The 7,946-nt window shown below is 35.6% G+C and overlaps 1 long non-coding RNA gene across 1 annotated transcript; it reads right to left on the bottom strand.

The window, feature by feature from the left end:
• Positions 1-2,636: 2,636 nt before the first annotated feature.
• Positions 2,637-6,908, bottom strand: LOC141362813 (uncharacterized). Its single transcript, XR_012368396.1, has 2 exons — positions 6,843-6,908; positions 2,637-2,763 (listed from the first exon to the last, which is right to left on the bottom strand). It is a non-coding gene; the product is annotated as an uncharacterized lncRNA (long non-coding RNA).
• Positions 6,909-7,946: the final 1,038 nt, after the last annotated feature.

The following is a 7,946-nucleotide window of genomic DNA, read 5'->3' as shown; positions in this document are numbered from 1 at the left end:
GTGTTATGCTCGTTTTAAAATTTGCACCCTGTTAACTTCAACGGGGCCAGTTTTAAACCTGCTTTTAGCCTCTTAACATCCTTGATGTGACATTTTAAGTGCCCAGCCATTATGAGTGATTCCCTCAATAGTGAACACAGTGAATCTGACTGCAGTAGATGTGAAAAATATGTATAAAATTGATGTTAATTCAGCCAGCCACATATCTATATTTACATCATGTTTTCTATTTAAGTCCACAGTAGTCGATTGTCCAAATCCCACGCGTGACTAAGCTACGGTGGAGACTCAGATGCGCGTGAACTCGACAATCGACTACTGTGGACTTTGACTGAAAACATGAAGATAATACAGGCATGTACGGTGGCTGAATTAGCATCACTTTTATTCATATTTTTCACATCTACCGCAGTCAGATTCACCGAGGTTCACACTTAAGGTAATCACTCATAAAAGCTGGGCACTTGAAATGTCATATCAAGGATGTTAAGAGGCTAAAAGCAGGTTTAAAACTGGCTCCGTTGAAGTCGACAAGGTGCAAATTTTAAAAAGAGGATTACACAGTGTAGGCAACACAGATTTTTGTCATTGTTCTGTGTACTGACAGCACTCCAAATTTACAAATAAATGAGCTCAATGTTTAAATTCACCAGAGTTCTTCTTGAACATTATTCACCATTTACTAAAAATGATTGAAACATGTAAAACATTTTGTGTACATGATGCATAATGTCACAACCGATTAAAAAAAAAGTCTGATCATTACTGGTGTCTGTATATATTTAAAAAATTGCCTACTGGGAAACACAGGAAAATGTCTTTATTATAGGCAGTGCTCATCTTAACTCTTGTAGAGATCAACCATAATTAAGTTCATGTGACTTAGAAATGTGTTTTATTATGGGCAAAAACTTCTTCATCTAACTTAAAATATTATGTTAGATCAACTTTATTACTTGCATTCATGTTGAAAATATTTAAGTTCATATTACTTAAAAATGTGTTTCATTGTGGCCTAAAAGCTACTTCACCTTACTTAAAACATTGTTTTGGATCAACTTAAATATGCGTTTTATTGTGGCATAAAAGGTAATTCACCAAACTCAAAACATCACTTTGAATTAATGTAATTCTGCAAGCAGTCTAAAGTCAAAAATTCTAGTGGAAACAGTTAACATATTTTTTTTTTTGTTGATTCAATGTTTTATTTTTTAGAGTGTACAGAGATCGCGTTTTTTTTTTACAGTTTGATCAGCAGTCAGGTAGCAAGCAGATAGTGAGGAGATGTTTGCTGTATGTAACAAAAAATGTTTCATGGTCTAAAACGCGTGAATTTGCTTAGAGAACTTTTAAATCATCAGTGGCACTCCCAGCTATTTTAGTCAGGGTGGCCAGATGCTCAGGCCAGGTGACAAAGCAGACAGACGACCCGAAATAAACATCTAAACGCTTTCCTCTAGCGTTTATACGTTTTGTGTTTTGCACCTCTGAAGCCCGTGCTGCAATGCAGAGGCTTCAGAGAACGCGCAAATACGTGCCAACGGTATTTCTTGTGCTCAAAAAGACATACCCAAAATAATCTTAAAATGCTGTAATTATCCTATATGTATAAGCAGTTTAGAGAGAGAGAGATCAAGCGCGTATAGTGGATTTTGCACTTTATAAAGTTAATCAAAAACATTTAGTTGTTGGTCGACTGATTTAGATTATATTAGGTGAGCAGTTACCAGTTTTATAACCTTATTTAATAAGATTGCATGGGTTAAAAAAATTTATCACGTCTATTTTATTTTAGATAGCGCTCTCTTGCCCACCAGGGGTGTGTTTTTATTGCGTGACAACACATGAAATCTATCAATAGTACGTGTAAGCAATAAGGTACTAGAGGCTGTACTGGTTTTTCGGGCGAGAAGCGCTGCGAGGCATCGCGTGTAGGCAAGGCCGCCTTAATGCACGGGCTTACCTGGGCTGAAGCCCAGGGGCCTCCGAAGTTCAAGGGCCTCCCATGTTCGCGTTCATGATAAGCTGAAAATGTCATTTTGTTTTGTAACTTGTCAGGTTTTCTGTCAATCACTCTAATTTCACGTTAAATGTCTGCTGATTGGTCCGTGGTAATTTACCGTGAGATAAAATGTCAGATGTAACAGTCAGATTTTTCTATTCCGCATAATTTAATTAAATGCGCGTTGTCAACTTGGCATTTCTGCATGTTAGACTGAGTGTGACAGAGAAACAGGAAATAATCCACCAACAAATGAAAGAGTACCCAGCGGGCATTTGATGTCAATTTAACATCAATTTGACATCAAACATCGACGTCAAAATTACGTCACAGAATAGGTCAAAAATGAAAGTCATTTTGACGTCAAAGTGTTGATGTCAATTTGATGTCAAGATTTTGACCTCTGCTGATGTCATTTTGATGTCAATTCTACATCTATTTGACATCAGGATGTTATGATGTTGATGTCATTTTAATGCTATTTTGATATCCCAGCCGGCATTTCAACGTTGATTCACCGTTGAAATTTATCTTTTATGGATAAAAACACACTCTTTCAAACAGTTTCCACTTAGTAGTGCAAAAGTGGAATATTCCAAATCTAGAATAAAATCATAAAATAAGAAAACAAAAACATGTTTAAAAGTCATTTTATTTATTACTGCAAATATGAATTTTGTTGTTGGTTTAGTTGACAGTCGTCTTATGGCCACCACCACCCATCCATTCTGGCTCATGCACTAACAATATGATGACAGCATCTAAAGAGGAAAAACAAACCACATGTTGTTATGTCATTGTCAAAAATGCTGTTTTTTTAGCCCATGTATAAAAAAGTTATTGCATATTAAGGCAAGATATGTGTTCTTTAATGGTCTGACTAGAAACATAGCATAGCTGTCTGATGAAGGAAGAAAGCTGTTGTGTTTACAAATGTGACAATGAGCTTTAATTAAGATAATCTACGGTGCATTCAGAAAGTATTAAGACCCCTTCACTTCTCAATTTTGTTATGTTTTTGCATGATACTGCAATTGTTTACATTTTTCCTCATAAATTGATTTTTTGAAACGTTTGCAAACATCATTTTTACATTATACATATTTCAGACCCTTTGCAACAATACCTGAAATTTAGCTCAGGTGTCTCCTATTGGTCTTGATGTTTCTACACCTTAATGGACAAGTTTGGTATTTTACACTTAAAGCCCTGTTTTCAGATTGTTTATGATGAAATAGAACGGTTTTGACTGAATTTGGACATATGATGCTGGCTCGTGAATTTTCGGGTGTTTCTTGTATCACCTCCCACCTCTATAATGTGTATATAGGTGCACAGGAACAATCCTTCCTAAAATGCATTAAACTTTTGTTTACAAAGACGTGAAACTCACCGAGTGGTCAGGGGTGTTCACTGATATGCTCACACAAAAATCGCTGCAAAATTCCAACAGGTTTTATCGTAGTTTTTGTCCAACTCCATTGACTTGTATTAGATGTGCTGTGAGTTACGGTATTACTCCGCGGCGGGAACTTTGTTTATATTCTTGCTTTTGGCAAAGGTGGATTATCGCCACCAACTGGAAGAATGTACGGGTGTGAGGCGTTTGGAAAAATAGGTCCACAAGTTTACAACCAGGGATGGGCAGTATTTCAAATACATGTATTTAAAATACGTATTTGAAATACAAAATAGTATTTTGTATTTTGTATTTTAAAGCCTTTGAAAAAAATGAAATGTAATTTGTATTTAAATACATTTAAGATGAGTATTTTTGTATTTTTAAAATACTCAAAATACTTTGAGCCAGTCAACCAGTCAGGGTGCTGTTTTCATGCATCAATTAGTTCAGAACAGACAACAGAGTTCAGGTAAGCAAATATATCTGTGCAGCTTTTAGTGGGCAATAATTGAAATGTTGGAGTGGGAAATAAAGCAAAGGTGATTGAATTATTGGGTGTGATGTGATTTGTGTTATAACTGTCGCAAAAGGAAATTCAAATTCACACTTGCACGTTGGCAGGCAGTTGCACTCTACAGTTGCACTTGCACATTGCATGACTGAGACAGAGTGTTGAACGCTGACAAATTGGCCTACACTTTTGACTTAAAGGAAAACCACAATTTTTTTTATATTATACTATGTTCTTACCTCAACTTAGACAAATTAATACATAACTATCTTTTTTCAGTGCATGGAGAAAGAGCACATAGTTTGCAGCATTTCGACCTCAGCACGCAGTAACATCTTCACAGGAGTAATGATGTTACTTCGCCAGAGGTTGAAGTGCTGCAAACTAAGTGCTCTTCCGCCATACAATATAGTTCTCATTTTTTATTCACTTAAAAATCACGTTTTATTTTGTGCCACCATACTTACTTGTGTAACTATGTAACAGTCTTTAGGGAAAACATGGAAGTGTTTGGTGGCCTCTAAATTCATCCCTGTTTGGATCCTAAGGAATAAATGGGACTAGGCTAAATGCTAACACATTCATGACATGCTGTGCAAAGATTAAGTGCACATACAGTATTGAAAAAAGATAGGCATGTATTAATTCATCAGGTAAGAACATAGTAAAATATTGAAAAACTTTGTAAACCTAAAAGGCTTTTATGCTTGACGTGCTTTCCATTGTATAATTCTGTGAAATGACGGACGACTCGTGAGTAATTGTTCTCAAAACCATCAAAAAGCAGCAATGAGAGGAATTAGTTTGCTGAATAATTTGTCTCGTGAGACGTTTGTTAATGCATGGATTTCTTAACATATAAACTGATTAGGTTGTGGGTCATTTTGACGACACATGAAAAAGTTTTTATGATGTTTTTATAAAACATCACTTTACTTGAAGGGGTGTTCATAAAGCTGACATGACACATTCATAATCATAACATGACACGTGTTATGAATATGAAGGAGATTTTATGGATGTTTATGACATCTGTCATTAAGTGTCATTTGTTCAATTATGTCATTTTTATTGCAAAGATGACATTGTTTGAGATGTCTTTGTTATGACAACTTGACATTAAAGCAACACTATGTAGTTTTTTACCTTTAAATAATGTCTCTAAAATTATTTCAGTGATAGAACAACTTTTAACTGGACAAATTGTACTGTTGCTGCAACCTGAGCAGCCTCCTAGCTGCTACAAGCACACTCTGAAAGTGGCGGTGGAGGGTAGGAAACACAGCCCCGCCTCTCCCCCTGCATGCAGAAGAGTGTCTGATACCAGGCACTGTTGTGCTTTTTAACCACATGGGGGAGCTGTAAGTCATTTTTACATGGAAACTACATTGTGTTTCTTTAACCCATACATCATAACTTGCCATGACAACTTGACATTAACCAAGACAACATAACTGACCACTTTTTACCAGTGATACAAATATATTTTGTCATTAAAATGTCATTAAGTGTTAATACTCTGTTAAATAGTTTTTATAACAGCATCATGAATATTCTTCAGTTCATAATGTTTATTTGACCGAGGATTTATAATATTTGACATAGTATCAACACTCAATGACATTTACATCATGGTTTAATGTAATGTTAACCCACAAAGCTAGGTAGTTTCTTAAGTTTGATAATTATTGTTTATAATTTATAACAAGTTGTGTTGTATTGGTTTATGTGTCAAGTTGTCATAACAAAGATATCTCAAATAATGTCATCTTTGCATTAAAAATGACATAATTGAGTAAATGACACTTAATGGCATTTGTCATAAATGTGCATAAAATCTTCTTCATGTTCATGACACGTGTAATGTCATGATTATGAAGGTGTCATGTCAGTCTTATGCACACCCCTTCAAGTAAAGTGTTACCAAGTTTTTTTTTCTAGTTTTTTATTTTTTACAGGGCAGGGGAAAGCAAGACGTACGTAAAATAAAATGAAAGTTTCTAAGTAGTTGCACACATCTAAATGCTTTTTGGCATTCAGAAATAGACCCAGATAGATTTCAGCCTAATAGAGATACTTGCACAGAATCACCAATTTCACATGTATTTTGTGTATTTTCAAAATACAAAATACTGTATTTGTATTTAAATACATTTTTCCTCACAGTATTTTGTATTTGTATTTAAATACATTTTTCGACACAGTATTTTGTATTTGTATTTGAAATACATTTCCATGTATTTATGCCCATCTCTGTTTACAACGAATGCTAAAACACCTGTTGGAAAGCATCTTTCGCAGCGATTTTTGTGTGAGCATATTAGTGGACACCCCTCACCACTCGAAGAGTTTCACGTCTTTGTAAATGAAAGTTTAATGCATTTTAGGAAGGATTGTTCCTGTGCACCTATATACACATTGTAGAGGTGGGAGGTGAAACAACAAACACCTGAAAATTCTCGGGGCAGCCGCATATGTTGAAATTTCAGTCAAAACTGTTCCATTTCATCATAAACAATCTGAAAACAGGGCTTTAAGTGTAAAATACCGAACTTGTCCTTTAAAGGGTTCTGATGAACACAAAGATATTTTGAGGAATGTCTGTAACCAAACTGACAAGAAGCACCATTGACTTCCATAGCAGGATAAAAGAATACTATGGAAGTGAATGGTGCTTCTGAACGGGTTGGTTCCAAACAAATCCAGGTGTTTCAAAGTTTGCTGCATCCTACCCAAAAAGACCTGAGGCTGTAACTGCTGCTTCAAAAGGTGCGTTAACTAAGTACAGAGTAAAGGGTCTGAATACTTGGGTGATATTGACTTTATATTTTTATTGCCCCAAATTTAGATGCTAAACAAAGCAAACATTGACTGTTTGCCTTATGTGTGGGTCAAACAGCCTCTTGTGCAGTCATGCAGTCACTTACCAATGAAAGCTAAGATGGACTCCAGACCTTCTGGACTGTCTGTGAGAGACTTCAAACTCAGACCAGCAAGGCATCACGTTGGCAGACACCCCTACCTGATAAAAAAATTTTGATTAGGAGATGTTCTTGTCCTATTTTTAATACACATTTTACAAACTTACCACAGATAATCTGGCAAAACAAAGACTTATGAAACAGCATCTTCCCAAATCTCCTCTTGAGGCTCATCTTGGCTATCATGGCATTTAATAAAGTCCTTAAAAAAACATATTTCATTAGTACAGAAACATACAAAAAACTGGCCCAAGTACAACTATTAAAAATAAAGAATGTTTCCATTTTTTGTCACGGGACACCATTATTATTTACTTACTTTTTGAGGGGTACAGATTTTGGCATCTGGAAAGACACATGACTTCACCAAGTTGCATGGTGGTCTGCCTACAATAAAACACATAATAAAATAAAAAACAAGTCATAGCCCCTTTTAACATAAATTGTGAAATACAAAACACTGCATCTTAATTATTAGGATAACTAGAATTTGATCTGAATACAATCCAAAACAAGTACAAAATATTTTGTAAGGTTCCATTACAACATGGTAGCTTGGTGGTGGATTACAGTGGTTGGTGGTAACTTTAACTTTATAACTCATGGACATAGCCATCATTTTAAAAGTGATGATTAGAGCCATAATACATATGGTAAAGTGCGGCCTGCGGTTGGCTTGAACTGATTTTGCCAAGTGGTTGATGTCCTCAGGGCAACATATTGTGTTGACCCAAGGACAACAATTTTCTAAATAAAACCTAAACCCACCTCAAACCCCAACCCTAACCAAACCCTAAAATCAGATGGACATGATAAGTGAAAAACAATGGTCTAGAAACAGCTAATCCTGGTTGTAAGCTTAAACTTAAAACCAACTTTAAACTTATTTCTGAAATCTGATTGGTTGATTGAAATGTTGTCCCAAGGTCAACATAATGTTGCCCTGAGGACATCAACCACTTGGCAAAATCAGGAGAGCCCTGCGGTTGCGTGCACGTCACAAACTATGAAAAAATATAAAGTACAATCTCCCCCAGCGAGATATCTTCA

Source organism: Misgurnus anguillicaudatus, unplaced genomic scaffold (genome assembly GCF_027580225.2).
Source record: "Misgurnus anguillicaudatus unplaced genomic scaffold, ASM2758022v2 HiC_scaffold_29, whole genome shotgun sequence".
Taxonomy (NCBI): Eukaryota; Metazoa; Chordata; class Actinopteri; order Cypriniformes; family Cobitidae; genus Misgurnus; species Misgurnus anguillicaudatus.
The sequence above is the reverse complement of the archived record's forward strand: the minus strand, read 5'-3'. Positions and strand labels throughout refer to the sequence as shown.